Source organism: Paroedura picta, chromosome 4 (genome assembly GCF_049243985.1).
Source record: "Paroedura picta isolate Pp20150507F chromosome 4, Ppicta_v3.0, whole genome shotgun sequence".
Classification (NCBI taxonomy): domain Eukaryota; kingdom Metazoa; phylum Chordata; class Lepidosauria; order Squamata; family Gekkonidae; genus Paroedura; species Paroedura picta.
This window is the reverse complement of record NC_135372.1, coordinates 33,813,087-33,832,105: the sequence shown is the minus strand read 5'-3', so window position 1 is coordinate 33,832,105 and position 19,019 is coordinate 33,813,087. Positions and strand designations below refer to the sequence as shown.

Sequence of the window (19,019 nt, the reverse complement as noted above, 5' to 3'; positions counted from 1 at the left end):
CAAATTCTACTACAGAGTTTTGCACAAAAAAACATCTCCAACATGCTGGCTTCACTTCCAGGTGATATCATCACATCTCATAACTCTTTCCTGCTCCTGGAAAGCACCCGTATCCCTCACCAGCAGCACCGTTGTATCTGGCCAATCTGAAATTGGTACCACTAAGAACCCCATAAATTGGTACCAGTGACTGCTGGGAGTGGGTAAAAAGCCACGTGCAGACTACGCCCAGGTCAACCGGCACAATCATTCTACAAATCTTCATGCTGTTTCTGGCAGTTCACGGTGGTTTATGAATGGATACATTTCTGGACAGTGTTCAATTAAAATGTTTACAGACTTTGAAGCAATCGGGGAGGGGCGGAATTCTCCAGCCTTGGAAACTCCAATAGGGGCCCTCCAAAGCTTAACAGGCATTGCTGGCTGCCAATAACAGAGTTCCCATTCTGTTCATTTGTCATATAAGGACAAATTGTCGCTGTTGCTACGAACAAAATTGACACCCCGTCTTTCTGCCCTTTCGGGGGTTGCTGAGACAGCCAACAATTTAAAACATACATGATAAAATTACATTGTTAACTTGCTTTGTGGAGAACCCTGTCTTCATTATTCAGGTTTCTTTTGTCTTTGTCTCCTAATAAATTATAAAGAGAGCAGACTCGTAACCGTGTCCTCCACAAAACTTTGGTCAGACCTGCCACTTCCACATTAACATCTCCGCTATTGTAATGTCTGCTTTAAGATTATTGAATTTTCCTCCACTGCAAATGTCGTCTTAATTCCTGCAATTCATCTTCAGCATGTGCTGTGTTTCCATCGCTCCATAGCTTGGCCCAGATTACTCTCACTGAGCCCTTATTTTTTTTTCCATGGAAGTAAATTTGGACGTGTTGGCAGAGTTTAAATATGCAAAGGAGCCAGCTGCTTAAAAGACTAAAATAACTTTACTGAGAAGAGAAACAAACTTTGAGAAGAAGAGAGGGGAGAGATAGGCCTAACAGTCCGGCTAACGTTATTCCAGAAGGCGAGTAGGCAGGAAGTGTGCTCAAAGGAGCAGGAAGTCTCCAATTGAGCCAATCAGGACACGGGAGGAGATTCTCTGGAAATACCAGGAAGTTCTAAATATGCTAATTACATATCTCCTCTGATATCCCCTGTAGGATTTTCTTCGTATGCTGTTAAATTATGCACACTGCAGATCTTGCATTTCCCAATAGTATGAAGGCTCACGTGTGGTTATACACAAGAATGGACAGAGATGATACTGCATTGGTCAGACCCCACCTGAAGTACTTGGTGCAGTTCTGGGGGCCTCACTTCACAAAGGACGTGGACCAAATTGAGAGGGTTCAGAGGAGACTGATGAGGATGATTCGAGGCCTGGGGAAAAGGCAGAGGGAGTTGTGAATGTTCAGCCTGGAGAAGAGGAGGTTAAGAGAGGACTTGATTGCCCTCTGTAAATTTCTGAAAGGTTGTCACTTATAGAGGAGAGCAGGTTTCTGTTGGTAGCAGAGGATAGGACCCACAGTAATGGCTTTAAACTATGTGTAGAATGGTACTGGCTAGATATCAGGGAATTTTTTTTTTCACAGAGTAGTTCAGCAGTGGAATTGGCTGCCTAAGGGGCTGGTGCGCTCCTGCTCACAGGCGGTCTTTAAGCAGCAGCTGGACAGATCCTTATCAAGGATGGTTTAAGCTGATCCTGCATTGAGCAGGGGGTTGGACTAGATGGCCTGCATTGCCCCTTCCAACTCTGTGATCTCTCCTGAACTTTGATGTCATGATGCACACGCTAAACGTGTGTGCTCTTATGTACTTCTCACGGCCATGGTAGAAGGTTCACCAAAATGGTCAGGACAGTGCGGGGTTTTTTAAAAGTCTTTGACAGCCAATGAATGAAGTTGAAGAAAAATAGAGAATTACCTTCGTTTAACCCTGACATGGGTAGCCTGGCCTAGCCCAGTCTTGTCAATTCTCAGTTGCTAAACTGGGTTGGCCATGGTTAATATTTGGATGGGACGCCACTAAGGGATGCTACGCAAAGGCAGACAATGGCAAATCCCCTTTTATGGGGTTGCCATAAGTCAGCTGTGACTTGATGGTTTTAAAAAAGCCTTTTAATTACTAGTGTTAAATATAGCCTGTTTAATCTTGCTTGAACATTTAATGAGTATGATCAGGTACAATCTCAGCACACCTGCATATGATTTCATAGGAACCTATTGGGAACCAGCCTCTTATCCGTAGAACCATCACATGTTAAAATTATAATGACTTTTCATAAAATAGTGGATGTGTCCCTTTACGCTGTCACACAGAACAGTTTTTCGGGTTTTCTATTAATGGCGTGTCAAAGAAAACAGGTGAAGTTTCGCTGTTTGTGCTCTTCTAACGCTGTTACACCATTCGGAGAGATGTTTGAAATCTGGACTTTATTTATTTATTATTTAGATTGATTACGCACGCCTATTGAAGAATCGTCTCGCGGTGGGTTACAACATAAAAGATAACCCCCCCCCTAACAGATTAAAACATTTAAAAAGCCACTCTGATGGTGACAAAATAAAAATAATAAAAGCTCGGCCTCCTCCCTCTCCCCACCTCTCCAGAGCCTCAAGGTAAAAGCTCTATTCTAAGTAGGAGTTATTCTGAAGTGTGGAGGGGCCCCTAGATCTTCTGTGCTCTGGCCTCCACCAAAGACCTGGTGGAAGAGCTCCATCTTGCAGGCCCTGCGGAACGATGAAAATTCCTGCAGGGCCTTCAGCTCATATCATCAATGGGGTTGAGAAACACCGGTGCTGGAAAATGCCATGAATTCCCAGCCAATTTATAGTTCCATGGGGTTTTCAAAGCAAGAAACATTCTGAGGTGGTTTGCCACTGTCCTGGATTCCCTTGATGGTCACCCATCTAAGCACTCAGCAGGGCCTACCCTGCTTAGCTTCTGAGATCTGACAGGATCTGGCTAGCCTTGGCCATCCAGGGACCATTCTGCACATGTTATATGATGTACTTTCAATGCACTTCAGAAGTAGATTTTCCTGATCTGCACAGGAAAACCCAGCTGCAAAAGCACATTGAAAGTGCATTATCCAATGTGTGCAGAATGGGCCCTGGTCAGTGTAGTGGGAAATATTAGGAGAGATGATTTTCAAGGCATGCTGACTTTTAAGTACCCAAAGGGTGTTGGTTCCTATCATCCTACCTTAAAAAGAGAGTTCTCTCCCCCCCCCCAAATAAAGACCATGAACTTCATGGAAGTCTCTATCTGGTTCACTGGCTGCAAGGTTAAACACAGAACTCACTCATATATATTATACCAAGGGTTTCTTGAATGCCCTGGAAGAGTCATGGTATTTTGTTGTCTTCTGCTGTTCTTTCTTGTCTATTATGCTATCCTCTGGAGTGCAATGCCACTGATTCAAACTCTATTTCTCATCCCCCCCCCCCATAATTGTGATAACACAGGTGTTGGGTTCCAGCGATTTATCTGTTTGCAATTGGAAGTCCCAAAGAATCTTTGTTTCATTGTCCTTCCTGATCTTGTCTGGTTTGTGCTCCTGTGAATTTCTGGCGGAAGGTAAGCCATACTTCTTGTGAAGATTCCTGTACAGCATAGCTGTAGTGCTATTGTGATGTTCTTTATAGTCAGCTTGAGCAATTTTACTGCAGGCATTGACCATGTGGTCAACCGTTTCATCCTTTGCCTTGTAAAGTCAACATTTGCTTCTGAATCTTGGCTTTCATACTCTTCATTTTGAGTGCATGCTCTTGTGCAGCTACAATGAGTCTTTCCGTTTCTTTCTTCAAGTGTCCCTTTTGGAGCCATATCCAGGTATTTTCGCTCTCAACTTTGTTTCCTCTGCCTTTCAAATGCTGCCCATGCAAGTGCTTTTCCTTCCAGTTGTGTTTCTTGAGACGTCTAGGTACTGCTCCTATGGCTCCAGTATCAACTGACACAAGGCTAAGCTTCTTTCACAGGTGCTCTATCTCTAGATGAAGAAGAAGAAGAAGAAGAAGAAGAAGAAGAAGAAGAAGAAGAAGAAGAAGAGTTGGTTCTTATATGCCGCGTTTCCCTACCCGAAGGAGTCTCAAAGCGGCTTACAGTCGCCTTCCCTTTCCTCTCCCCACAACAGACACCCTGTGAGGTGGGTGAGGCTGAGAGAGCCCTGATATCACTGCCCGGTCAGAACAGTTTTATCAGTGCTGTGATGAGCCCAAGGTCACCCAGCTGGTTGCATGTGGGGATGCGCAGAATCGAACCTGGCATGCCAGATTAGAAGTCCACACTCCTAACCACTACAAACTGGCTCTCCCTGGCTCTATTGGTAGGTCATGGTATTTTGTTGTCTCCTCCTGTTCTTTCTTGTCTATTTTGCTGTCTTCAGGACATGCATGTGTGTTTCTTACTGGTGATATGAAACTTACTGCTGTAAGATTGCAAAAACAAAACACAGGCCTAGTGGAGCAGCTCTGGTTTACAAGCCCTGCGGAACCATTCAAGGTCCCTCAGGGATCTGATTTGGAAGAGCGGTCCACCAGTCTGGGGGCAGGGCCAAAAATGTTGAGTGATGTTTGCCTCTATTCATTGCTTATGCTGCACATTTCTCACTGCCATATTCCATTGCTTTATCTTTGCTGAATATTCGAACTGTATTTAGTAAAGAATCAATAGCTGATGATGACTTTCCGTACATTTTTGAGCTGTCTATGCACAAGAAGTGTGAAATCTTCGGGCTTGGCTTTGAAAGCATTATTATTGTTGTTTTTGTTGTTCTTGTGACTGAATCTAGCTAAGAAAAGGATTTTTTTTCTTAGATTCCAGCAAAATAGCACTTTCACTGTTGGAAATTCTGGAATCCCTTTGCAGAAACCAGAAATTGTGTCTTTTATGTTAGGAGAAACCAGCCAGCTTCATATCAGGCAGGCAACTGATCAAGTCTGAGCTGATAGAAATACATAGTCTGACACATCATCATCATCAAATTTATTACCTGCTGCTCCCTGCAAGCTGGCTCGTGGCAGGTTACAACAGTAAAAACACCACAATAAAATATAAACCATCCCCAACTTAAAACCATTCTAAGTATGATGACCAACTAACCCTCCCCCCACCCCCATCTGTTCAACAACTCCTCAATCTGACACCTCAGGGGAAGGATGTGATAGGAGGAGAAGCTGATGCCCCGGCTGAACTGAAGAGGGTCCCTCAATCTTATTGCCACCCGGCCCCGGTGGAAGAGGTCCATCTTGCAGGCCCTGCAGAACTGCACAAGCTCCGTCAAGGCCCTTAGCTCTTCCAGGAACTCATTCCACCAGGTTGTGGCCAGGCCTGAAAAGGCCCTGGTTGAGGCCAGGTATACTTCTTGTGGGCCACCGGCAGATTCACACCCGCTAAGCGCAAGGCCCTGCAGAGAGCATAAAGTAATAGACGATCCCTCAGATATTTGGGGCCCAGACTGTGGATGACCTTGAAGGTTAACACCAAAACCTTGAACCTGATCCGGAACGCAACCAGTAGTCAGTGCAGCTGCCTCAGCACCAGCTGGATAAGAGCCCTCCAAATTGTTCTTATCTCAGGCTTCCACAACCCTGGGCTTTCTTGAGGGCCCTAAGAAGGGTTTCCTGAATGGGTGGGAGTTAACTAATTTTAATATATGTTTTTGAGATTTGTTAAACATTGGTTGGGTGATATGACCATAAATGGTCATGTTGACCCCCCCTCCCAAAATGATGGGCCAGGAGAGGTTGGGAAGGGGAGGGGCCCCAGGTGGGATTGTCCACAGCTATGCATCCCAACCATATTCTGCACGATCGTGCCACCTCTGGGGTCTCTCGAAGCCTGAAGAATGCTTTAGGGGTTACTCAATGGTCAAAAAGTTAAGAAAGGCGGACTTATCTGATGGTGGATTCAGGTGGGTGGCTTTGTTGGTCTGAAGCAGCAGAACAAAGTTTGAGTCCAGGGGCATCCTTAAAACAAAACAAAATCAAACAGGAAGCACAAACTTCATTTTTAAAGTTACCATTTGTTTGGGTCCAATCCCAGAGGAAAACATGATGAAGGCAACAAATATGTCAAAAATGGGAGCATTATGGGCAGCTGTGTCTTTAATTGTGGAATGCTGAGCACAATTAGCTGAAAAACTTTCAGTAGGCTGTATGTTAATTTCCTGTTTACACTTGACCTATAAATATGAACTGCATATCCACGTAACACCTGTATCATGTGCTACGGGTCCCAAGCATCCAGGGGCCCTGCACTGTGCCTCCCCCTGCATGGATCAGGGCTGTAGCCTCTCTCCTTCCCCCTTTTCCCTCTTTAAGGACCCTTGGAGTGACCCCTATCTTTACTGCAGGGGAGGACCCTTCCCACACAGTCTGCCTGCTCACAATGCAATGGTACTTTGCTAGTGTCCTGCAAATCCTTAAATCCTTAAATGGCTCTGGTATTACCGGCCCTTCGAATTCTTAAACCGCTTCTGATAACTCCCATTTCACTGTGTGCATACGAAAGAAGAAGAAAAGTTGGTTCTTATGTGCCGCTTTTCTCTACCTGAAGGAGACTCAAAGTGGCTTACAGACACCCTGTGAGGTGGGTGAGGCTGAGAGAGCCCTGATATCACTGCTCAGTCAGAACAGATTTATCAGTGCCGTGGCGAGCCCAAGGTCACTCAGCTGGCTGCATATGGGGGAGTGCAGAATTGAACCCGGCATGCCAGATTAGAAGTCCGCACTCCTAACCACTACACCAAACTGGTTCTCAAAGCTTATACTTTGAATAAAACTTTGTTGATCTTGCCACTGAACTCAAACTCTGTTATTTGATTGTGGGCTGTGTTGGAGTCGGGCACACTAAGATAATGCTGGCTACTTTTATTGCAACAGATGAATGTTTGTCATTGAAGAAAGACCAGACTGGCTCACTTTTCATTCAAGAACCTGCCGGGATTATGCGGCTGCACTTGAATTGTTTTGTAGCTATTTATGTTGAAGTGTGAGGAATCATGCTGAGCGGCTAGTTTGTGACAAATGTGGATTTTGCTGCCAGGCATTTTAGGAGAAAGGCAGAAACGATGCGTAAGAGTGCTGATCACCTTTCGCAGTAGATGAATCACAGGATGGCTCGCTTGTATGAGCCAGAGCTTCAGGACTTCAAAACTAAGATCCAAACAAGAGTGGAAAATATTCTTTTGGCATTTATCATGTAGTTTTGACGAGACCCAAACTGTGGTTCAAATGATCTTTGACTGCACAAGACTTTCCCACCCGCTATGATTTCCTTCCTTCTTTGGCAGAAATATTATATGGCCTATATAACTCCTCTGCTTCTTCCAGCTGATAAAACCTGTCTGGAGATTGTTCTTTCTTGAACTAGGGGTTATTATGCACATACATGTTTTCACAGAAGTCCGCATGCTGACCCTTTTAAAGCATCATTTTTCAAAACGGTCACGTTTTTGCATGTGCTCTGATACTGCATTGTTTTTTTCTGCATGTGATTATGAATTTAAAAGACTTACTATGGCAAATCTTTAAGTGGGAGGCACTTCCTCCATTGTGCTAGATGCTTATTGGCAGGCCATGGTCAGCTGCAATATCACCTGACTGCCACTTGGGCATATGCTGCTGGCAGGGCCTCATGGGAATTGTACTTTATGGACATGGAGACCTCAACAAGAAATTTCTGTGGGGGCAAACAGAAAAGCTTTAAAAACCATACAACCTTTCTGTTTCCCCTTCTTCCCACCCACTTATGTGGTCCTCTCCCACCACTGTACCTGTACAACGGTGACCAGAGCTGGGGGATTGTTCAGCTGATACTCCATCTGCATCTCTTGCACCACCGTGACCACCGCTGAAGTGGGAGGCAATTTGGACATGTCACTTTCCACCATTGGAGAAAAAGTAAAGAGTGTTTTTAGCAACAAAGCACGTTGGGAACGGAATTGTAAATAATAGTTTCCACATACTCCCACCCTTTTGGCAGTGGTGGCAGTTGTTATTGATTCTGCACAAGGATGGAGTCTTCTACTTCTGCTGCTGCTGCCATGGTGGGCCATTTCCAAATGATTCAGTGCTTGCTCAGTGGGGTGGGGGAGGAAACACAGAAAAGGCTCTTGGAAGCCTAGGCTCCCACTGCCTTGCCTTGCCTTAACCACTGCAGTTTCTCTGTCAGAGAATAGAGCACAGCAACCACTACTCCAGACTAGGAAAGAGGAGGAGAGGGGCAGGCACCTCAGAAAAGCTGTGAGTGACAACAATGATATTCCCTCGTTCCCCTTCCAACACACACACATGCTCTCAAGACTGATGGAGGAAGGAAGGTATGCAAAAAAAGCTGGGGTGAGGGTTACTGGCGATTGTCGAATGGGAGCAGAAATCCTTATCATAGGAAGCTGCAAGATATTCTAGTTGCATATCTGGTATACCTGCGCTGATTGTCTGAGGGGAACTCTGAGGGAATGAATATATTAATTTCTGCTGGCATAATGCTGTCATAGCAGAAGTGGGATGGTCTGCACCAAACAAGGGATGCCTCAAGATCCCACTGATGGGCGGTGGACTAGGCTTTCCGTTCCCTCATTTGTGTGCAGTTCCACAGGGGAGGAGATGAAAAATACGCTAATGTTTATGCATGTGAAAACAATTATCTTTATTACCATCCTAAAAGAAAAAGTCGTAGTACAGCTAGTTTCAAATGCTGCACTTAAAAGATGCAGACACCACTATGAGTGGGGAGGACAATACATAATCAAAAATGCTACAGTCGGTTTTCCGTGTCAAAAATACAACATTTTTTTAAGTCTTTTTTCCAAGACTTTTTGTGATGTATCCCGCTGTGCATAATGGCCCCTGGTCTCTAAGGTAGGTATAGGATTTACTGTGTCATTGCTGGAAAAGGTTTGGCTTAATTATATACTTTCTCCTTCTGGTTCAAGTCACAGTTCACTTTCTTCTACTCATTTTTTAATTTATTTCTTTTAAAAAGCAGAAAAAAGAACGAGGAGGGAAGCAACTTAAAATCCAGCAACTAAATAAGATTTTTAAAAGAAAAAAAAGTTATACATAAAAGTAAGCCAAAATATAAGAAAAAGAAGAGCTGGTCTTTTATACCCCTCTTTTCACTACTCAAAGGAGTCCCAAAGCATCTTACAAACACTTTCTCCATCTTCTCCGCACAACAGACACCCTGCATGGCAAGTGGGGCTGAGACAGCTCTAAGAGAACTGCTCTGTGAGAACAGACCAGAGAGAACTGTGACTAGCACAAGGTCATGGTACAAACTATATTGAAAAAACCCTGAACAAACCCCCAATATATACAGGTTGGGACAAAGAAACTTCCCATGGTTGTAGGTGATTAGATACAGATTATTTTAAATGGATTGGATCCCTAGTGGATCCTGCTGTGAGCTGTCCAATCAGGCTGCGGCAAACACCTTCAAATCCACTGGCTCCCACAAAGAGACCAGTCAGGCACAAGCCAATCGGTGGCTTGGGATTATGATCCTGTCTCAGACCTCAAACTCAGTCTTCAGCAGATCTACATACACGGCATCCAGTATACCCTGTTGGAATATACAAGTTCTGCCATGTGCACGATTCAAAACCATATGAAGAATATCCTATAGGGGGCATCAAGGGAGATGTGTAGCTAACATAGTTAGACTGGGAGCTTCCTGATATTTTTCAAACCTTCTTCTCCTTTGTCCTGATTGGCTCATTTGGAGACTTCCTGCTCCTTCAAGCATACTTCCTCTCTGCTTGCCTCCAGAACAGACAGCATGAAGACAACAGAACAGTTAAACCCTTAGGTCTCTCTCTCTTTCTATACAAAGTTGTTTCTCTTCTAAATAAAACTTTTTTTCTCTCCAGCAGCTTGGTGCCTCACACGTTTTGCATATTCAGAATCTGCCACCGTACCCTAAATATAATTTTGCGTTGAGTAAGTTTCAGCTTTAGTCCCATGGAGGGAGCAGGTATCTTGAAGGCCGTACCCCATTTCATGGACATTTCCTCCAGTTATAAGCTTTAATTTAATGTACACATTTCCAAAACATGCTCATGTTAGGAACCCTGGGAATGCACAGCATCTGCTCAAACTCCCACGCTGCCACCCGATTACCGATCTCACATTCGGTTTACACCGCCAACTCACCCTTGACTTTGTCAAAAATATGCACATAGACAAAATGGCAGACTTCTATTAAAATACAGAAACATCTCTTTTCTTGGCCGAGTACATCTTCGACATAATTTAACCATCAGACGGCAAACGCAAGAGTGATGTGCTGGGAGACAACATGTACATTATTTACTATACAAGACAGTCGCAGCCGATGCGCAAAACATCTTTGAAATGGAAGCGTTCTACAAGAAACAACGGCAGTGGCACACCTGCCTTTGGGCCAGCTTCACAAAGAAGGAAGCCATTTGCCTTTTCTACTGAACAAATTCTAGATTTCCCAGACAGCAGAGGGAGGGAGTGGTAAAACCGTCTCTGGCTGGGTCCACTTGATGACTTACATGGGAAAGAAAGCTTGATTAGTTTGCTTATTTATTTAAGCCTTTTCTTCCCAGTGGGGAACCAAATGGGTTTACACAGACAAAGAGATTTATAAGTTGCTCTCTGGAACTTCCATCAATCCGCCAGGCAGAAAAAGAGAAGAAGAACTGTTTTTCAATACCAAAGTGGCTTACAAGTGCCTTTCCCTTCCTCTCCTCACAACAGACACCCTGCGAGGCAGGTGGGGCTGAGAGAGCCAATGTGATGTAATGGCTTCTAATCTGGTGAGTCGGGTTTGATTCCCCGTTCCTCGATATGCAGCCAGCTGGGTGACCTTGGGCTTGTCACAGCCCTGATAGTGCTGTACTCACACAGCAGTCTTGCAAGGGTGCCTGTTGTGGAGAGAGGAAGGGGAGGTGATTGCAAGCCGCTTGGAGACTCCTCCTGGTTGAAAACAGCAGGGTATGAAACCAACTCTTCTTCTGACAGGACTGCTGTGTGGGAACAGTGAGTGGCCCAAGGTCACCCAGCTGGCTGTATGGGGAGGAGTGGGGAATCAAACCCAGTTCTCAACATTAGACTCTGCTGTTCTTTAAACACTACACCACACTGGAGGAGACAAGGAATTGAAAATGGTCTGGAGCAAATCAAAACAAGCCCCTACCATGGCCCTAAAATGCAGTCCTTTAGGGACTGACCATGGGCATTAGCTGACCCACCACATCATGACCCAATAGAGTTGCCAACTCTCTGCTGGGAAATAAATGGAGATTTTTGGGAGGGGGTGGAGCCTGAGGAGGGCAGTGTTTAATGGGGACTTCAATGGGGCATCATGCTGCCTTGGAAAGTTTTTGCAGGCTCAGTAGATATAGACTTCAAAAACACTTTTCATTTCATCCCCCTCCCCCCGTATATTGCTGCTGTTCCCAAGTTTTCATTTCTTTGATAGCATCTTACACCATTTCCCAAAATAACATTTTAGAATAAGTTAATTTAAATGAGTAAAATTAAAGGTAAGGAAAAAAAAAGAAAACAGAGCATTAATTTTCCCCTCCCAAATCCCCCTCCCCCCAACCCTCATTGATTCGATTCACACAAGAGAGAAACCAAATCAAAACCAGGAATGTTTCTGCAGTCAAAATGGTGAGGCTGCAATGTTTGGCAACATAGAGGGGCGCGCCTCAATGTCTGAACATCTTTTGGGCATGCAGAAGGTCCCAGGTTCAATCCCTGGCATCTCCAGTTTAGCTCTTCCCAGTCTGGCACAATAAATCTCACATGGAAGGCAAGATGGAAAGGAGACAGATAACGAACAGCCCACTAAGTTTCTTGCTCCTGATAAAAAAAGGGAACCAGAACTACGGGAGCCATAGAATCATAGAACCATAGAGTTGGAAGGGCCCAGATAGGCCATCTGAGAACAAGACTGAGCCATTCAGTGACAATTTAACTGGGCCAATTCCAATACAAACTGTTCTCTTTAATGGTCCTTTAAGGCCTGGGCAGCGGTTGTAGCACAGTGGTAGGGAACCTGCTTGGTGTGCAGAAAGTCCCAGCTGGATTCAGTCCTTGGTATCTCCCATGAAGAAGAACTGGGTTGTGTGTGTGTGTGTGTGTGTGTGTTGTTTTTTGCATTTGACCTAGTTTGAACCTGGCAGTGCAATTTCACCCACACAAATATTTTTACTCTTCCCCTTTCACTAGAATGCTGCTAACCTCTTGATCCGCCCTTCAGATGTCCCGGGATAAGCGCTTCTCCTGCCGGAGCCCCGCTGGAAGGAAGGAATGCCTTCGGTTCTTGGGCCCACGGGCTTCCCCTCAGGAGAGCCGGTGCCGTGTCCCAGCTGTAGGCATTTCCCACCTAGCACAGCAACTGTCAAGTGTTGCCTCCCGCTCCCGTCTCTTCACGCCTTGTTGGCTTCGTTGCTGATGATGGATGACATGACACACGGTTCACGGGTTTGTCAGTACCTGCTCTGTAAATGATGGCAGCAATGCAGGACTGAAGGTGAAGTGACCATCTCTCCCTGCTAGCTTGAGGGATTTCGGAAGATGGCAGACACCGATCAATGATTAATGTAAACCAGCAGCCGTGTGGCGCGTACAGAGGCCTGCCTGCCGCGGCGTGGAGTGGCATGTCCTTTGCAAATCCAAACCATCGTTTCCTCGACCGAAACAGAATTCCAGTTTGCGAGGATCTCCGCTTTCATTCTCCCCCCACCACCCTTTAAAGCAAAAGAGACAAATAAACAAAAAAAAAAACCCATGGCATGTTTCTAGCTTCCGCGGCGGTGGAGAAATATGCGGAAAATCACGGGCAGCCTCTACGGACAGTCACAGGACGAGCATCTGCATCAGATGTGCAGTGGACCCCCCTTTTATGCCTCCCCCCTCTAAGTCTCCAGCCTTGCCACAATTATGTAGCGGTTAAATGGTTGGGACTGGGATCCAGGTTCGAATCCACACTCTGCCATGGGATCTTGCTAGGTGATCTTGGGCCGATAGCTCTCTCTTTCAGCCTAACGTACCTCACAGGGTTGTTGTGAAGATCAAAGGTTGTAAACTGCTTTGGGTCCCCGCAAATTAAATATATTGTTCCTGGAAGAAGAAACACATTCACAGCGGAATCGTTGCGATCAGAAGAAACCCACCGCTCTCAGATGAGAAGCAAATAGTTTTGTCCGATTTGTGTGGCAGAGTTTCCTTTGGGCTCAGAGTTTGCATGAGGGATGGTGCCCTGTTGTGACATGAATATGTTAAAAATGTTGGAACATGCAAGCTTTGTAGTGCGCATGATCGAACGGAATACAAAGGGGCATTTCCCACGGCTTAAAAATAGCACAATGGTTGCCGATTGAAAACGCTACTAATTTGCCATAACGCACGACGTCGTCAACAATCTGCAACAATCCTGAAACCGATCAGCAATAAGCGCTTCGTTGTGGCGCTTTCAGGGGAATCCAGAAAACTGGATTCACCCTCCGGATAGCGATACACTCCTGCAACCAATCTGCAACAGTAGCGCTAAAGACCTGTGCGTTACCATTGTAGCTGGTTCTTCAAAGTCCCTCCCCCTGGATCTCTCCTCCAAACTTCCGGCGAAGCGATCGCCATTTTTTTTTCTCGGAGCGAGCGGGGATAAACGCACCGGCGAGCCTCTTTCTGTTTAGAGGCTTCCCTGGCTTCAGTCCTTCACCTTTAGTCACTAAGCACAAACCACATAAAAGCCCGTTTGCAGAAATAAAGTCCCTTTATTTTTTACACATAAATTCAGCCGAAAATCGAGCCCGTGAGAAGGGGGGGGGGGAATTTTTTTTTATCACTCGAGCCAGCGTGCCAACGATCATACAATCAAACGATAGATCACATTAGGCAGCTGGATGGGTCTCTCCAGTGCAAGGAATCTACGTAGATTCGTTGCTATGGGTCTGTTTTTTTTTTTAAAAAACCTTTCTTAAAGGGAAAGGGGCTGTTTGGGAGCATGCTAACGGCTGCCCATTGGCTGCTTGACGGCCAGGGGCGGGACAAGCTTGGCAATAGCGCTTCCTTTCTAGCGATTTCTGCCGAGACCGGAAGCCTGTGGGAAACGCTAAAAAACGCAACTGATTCCACTACAAAGCCAGGTGTGCAAAACGACGAATTCCACTATTTTAAATGGCGATTTTTCATTCCGCAAACAATTTGCAACAAAGATCGCCGTGGGAAATGGCCCAAAGAGTGGCCTGCAGGGGGTGTCGGAAGAGAAGTATATTTAGCATAGCTAGGGCAGGAACTTCCTGATAGTTCTCAAATTATCTCCTCCAGGGTCCTCATTGGCTCAGTGAGACACTTCCTGCTCCTTGGAGCACCCTTCCTCTCTGCTTGCCTCCAGAACAACAGAAAGAGTGACTGCAGGCAACAGACAGACAGTTAGGAATCTCTCTCCTTTCCTCTTTCTAGTCAAAATGTGTTTCTCTTCTTAATTAAACTGTTTTATTCTTTTGAGCAACCTGGTGCTTTGCCCCTCCTTTGCATATTCAGACTCTGCCAACACAACAAACTCCCCCTGTGCGACTGTCCACTGGGTTTGCGCCAACCGACTGGAGCGCCTCCTAAACAGGTTTGTATCGATCCCTCCCTGCATATCACTCCCCACCCCACCCCAAAAAATGTGCATGTACAAAAACTCAGCCAAAACAAGCAAACCAACAGCCATGGCTTTCTCTAAGGAGTACTTAGCTGAATGCCAAACAGGAGATTTTGATATTTAAAGGGAGTGTTTATTTATGAATGATTTCCTGTGAATGATGACTTGCAAGTGATTCGCCTCTTTAAAACTATTTTCTGCCAGATGGAGCAGCGACGCGACAAGGGGAGGGGGGGGGAGAGGAGAGAAGTAAAGCTTACTCAGGTGGTGTGTGAGCAGCCGCAGAAAGACAATGACATGTTAGGGGGGAATCCGGAGAGGCAATCTAGGGAAACAGCAAGATATGTTTGCGACCGCCAAAAAAACGACACGAGCTATAGCAGAAGGTATTGAGGCATCCCAAGCTGATTATTCGTACATACGCTGCAATTCCCACACTTAAAAAAATAATTTTAAACTCCGTGCCAGGAAAAGTTGGGAGTGGACAATTCAGGTTGCCAATCTCCAAGTTGGAAGGGAGTGGACAATTCAGGTTGCTGTAGATTTCCTGGATTGAAAGTGGATTTGCAGGTGACAGAGATCAATTCCCCTGGAGAAAAATGGCACCTTTGGACTTTATTGTATTATACCCTGCTAAGGTCCCGTCCCTCCCAAATTCTACATTCCCTAGGAATGTCCATCCTCCACACTTCCAGGGATTTCCCAGCACTGAGTTGGCAACCGTAAGAAGAGCTGTCAGTATTGATGGAGTGGTCATCGTTCTGCTGGGCCTGCAAGACGGAGTTCTTCCGCCAGGCGTTTGGTTGAGGCTGGGCTGGAAAGATCAGGTCGCTCTCTCCATAGGCCGGACATCGCCCTCCCTTGGGGTGATTGTGACTGCTGTGGTAGGGTATGGGTGGATGGGAAAGGGGAGTTTTGTAGTCTGTTTTTTTGCCTCATTATTGGTTTTGTATGTTTTGGGTTTTTATGAGGGTTTTAGGTTTTATTGTAAACCACCACGGGCCGGCTGGGCCCAGGAGTTGTGGTCAACAAATACACGTATAAAACCAACACTTCTTCTTCTTCTTCTTCTACTTCTTTTCTAGCTAGCTACGCTATCACCTGCAATCTTTCTGTCCAACACCTGCTCTGGAGGCCAGCAGGGAGGAAGTGTGCACAAAGAGTGGGAAGTCTCCCATGGAGCCAATCAGGACACTGAAGGAGACAATTTGAAAAAAATATCAGGAAGTTCCTATCCTACCTATGCTAAATATATTTCTCCTCTGATGCCCCCTGCTGGACACCCTTTATACTCTGCTGAGTTATGCACACTGCAGATTTCAACATTTCAACCTGAGCCTTCGGGGAGGGTGGTATATAAATATAAATAAATAAATAAATAATTTGTGAGAATAGAAGAAGAGGAAGACCGATGAATGCTACCCTTGAGCTCCATGAAGGAAGGCTGGCATAGAACATTACACTGAAACATTTGTTTGCTGTTATACTAGCTTAACTGTTAGGCTTCCTGCAAGGAATGAGGAATTTCTATTTGGTGAGCATGCTCAGAACGCTCCGTTTGCTTTCCCATGAATCCCCATTCTACTTGTTACCCGTCAGTAGTCTAGATGCGGATAGGGATCTCCCTTTTCTTTTTCAGGAGGCCAAGAGGAGACGATTGAAGATAATTCTGGCAATGAATGTGTCTTGGGCTTTGGGTGTATCTCGTTTTTGTGTGTTGCCTGGAATGATCTTAATGCAATGAGGAAACCACTTAGAAATACCCCATTTGCACCCGCCCTCCCCAGTAACTGGGATAAACGGAGTTACCTGCGTACCAACCATCGGGCTTCTGGGACACTGGGCAGTGAGTGAATCAGGCAGTGAGGCCCATGTACCTTTCAATACACATAATATTGTTATTTTCCAAATGCAGTTTGGGGTCCAAACGGGCCCTCGAAGCGGTTTGCAGCCTATCTGCGTTTTTTTCTCCATCGCAAGCAATTATTAACCTTTAGAAGGTAGCTTTTTCCCTGGCGAGGCAGCTCCAGGGCTGCGCGACTCCTCTACTCTGTACCACGGGTCATTTGACTAAGTGGGCAGAATTATGACTCGGCTGACAACTGATTTATCAGACTGTAGTTTTTTTGATGGGCTTGATTTGACCCGCGCATTCCAGCCTCTCGGAGCTCCCCAAATGTTGCCCTTGGTCACGTGGCGCTAAATAAGAGCTTTCCTGGAAGAGCATCGAATGTGGCGGGAACCGGGCCGCTGCGTCGGGAGCACCGCGCGACCTCTGACGGAGGGGGCCGGTCCCCCCCTCTATAACTCCAGCCGCCTCTGCATTTAACAGCCAGAGAGCTTTCTCTTGCGGCCAGGGAGTTAATGGGTTTAGGTTATTTGTAGTTATCTGGATTTCAGATTGACACCATAAATATTCAAACTCTGAACCCGGCTGGATGCAGCTGCTCCTGACTTTTGTATGACCTAGCTGGAAACTTTAAATCAGCTGCCTGCTTGACTTTCAAGGGAACAAAACACTCCAGACCTACCCGATAGCATCTCCCCTCCGTGTTTTATTACCTCCAGAAGACCCCGCTTCAGGATGGACCGGGATGGAAGTTTCCCCTATAGAATGCCGTGCTTTTGTTAGCCTCAAGAAAGCCATTCAGGCCCGTTTGGGGAATATGAGTGTCCTAGATTGTGGTGGCAGGTTGGATTTATAATAGAAAATACATATGATTAATATATACGGGAGAATTTAGGAACGGCTCCAGATGCAAACGAAACAACGTTTTATTAATGGGCTAGCAGAGATCGCTATCGGTGGCGTTCCTTTTCTTCTGTTTATAAGATCCGGGGAAGAGGGATTATTTATTTTTTTCCCCCGCGTGTTCATTTGTCTTTTGAGATAGGTGCATGGGATTTTGCAATTTAGCAGGCTCTGCTGTGGAGAGATGCTCCAGCTGCTGCGGGGTGGGGCGGGGGGCTCAGATGTTTATACTACAAAACGCTGACTGGGTTTCATGGAGAAAGAAAGAAAAAAAGTCAACTGCCTGTCTCAGAGCCTGGCTTGTTTGCCGTTTCCCCCCCACTTTGGTCTGAAGGTTCATGGAGAAATGAGGCTGACAGACCTGATCTTCTAGAAATAACTATTTATATACAGAGCAGGAGCAAACACTACGTTTGCCGAACTCCAGGTAGTGCCTGGGTATCTCCTGGGATTACAATTGATTTCCAGGCAATGGAGATCAATTCACCTGTGTTGGGACTTTTGGACTTGGCTGGGTCCTGAGTCCCTCCAGAAAACAGAGCTGCAGATTATGAAAGTATGCTATTATTAGTTACCTTTGTGGATGGGGCATAGATCCAGACTCAATGCTTTGGGGTTTAAAAGAGAGTAATCTTTATTAGGAAAGTAATTTTTCTGAAATGTAGATCATAGTAATCTGCTTCAGTCTCCTTACTGATTTATATTACATAGTTTGTATTTGTTTGTTTTAGTTAAGAGTGGATGGCATTATGTTGTATTTAATAAATTCAATACAATTCAGTCTCCTTAGTAAAGCAGAGTACCAAAGCGTAAAGAGCAGTTAGGAAAGCAGCACATTGCAAGCCTCTATGGCTAGGCTACAGGCAGGACTACATCCCACATATCAACAGTTGAAGAGAGCTGAGCCTAAAGGTGGCAACTTACTTGCTTCAGCAAAGCGCATGGAGCTCCTCTTCCTGAAGACGCAGGGAGTGGGTGGGAGCCCACCTTAAACAAATGAACCCCCAGAGTATGTGCTTGGAGTTTTTCTACTGCAACCTCACCAGAGACCACTTGATGCCATTAGTGAGCACACAGGCACAGCACAGCTGCTTAAGCAGCTTAACAACAGCCCATCAAGCCTGACTTTATCCAATTACTTTCTGACTGCAATTTCAGCAACCTGGAGAAAACGGGCACTCCAGAAGGTAGGCCCTATAGCAAATCTTTATTACTAATGGTCATTTAGACCAATACAAACTATAATATACAAAAATATTTTAAAAGTTGTTCAGATATGTAAACAATAAAACAGAGACCATAAAACCGCGCATATCCTTGAACAAGTGAGGTTAATACGGAATTTAATAGCAGCCACCCTGGTTGACTCTATAGCATTATACTCCATGTATTATAGCATTATCCCTCCCCAAATCCCATCCTCTTCAGGATCCATCTCCAAAATCTCTAGGTATTTCCCAACCCAGAGCTGGCATACCTAGCAAACCCATGTGCACACGGACACACACACTCAGACCAAAACAAAAAACACAGCATTGCAAATGAAGAAGATAACTTTTAAGGTACCTTGGAGAAATGGCAGGAAAAGAAGACTGGGTTTTATATCCCGCTTTTCCCAATCCTGAGGGTTTTATAT

General features: G+C 45.4%; 1 long non-coding RNA gene across 2 annotated transcripts in view; it reads left to right on the top strand.

Annotated features, from left to right (window-relative positions):
• The window catches only part of LOC143836740 (uncharacterized), a 51,203-nt gene extending 36,714 nt beyond the window's left edge, over positions 1-14,489 (top strand). For both annotated transcript variants that reach the window (XR_013230699.1, XR_013230700.1), the window contains 2 exons: positions 3,468-3,579; positions 12,210-14,489. This is a non-coding gene — a long non-coding RNA (uncharacterized LOC143836740). The remainder of the gene's footprint in view (positions 1-3,467; positions 3,580-12,209) is intronic.
• Positions 14,490-19,019: the final 4,530 nt, after the last annotated feature.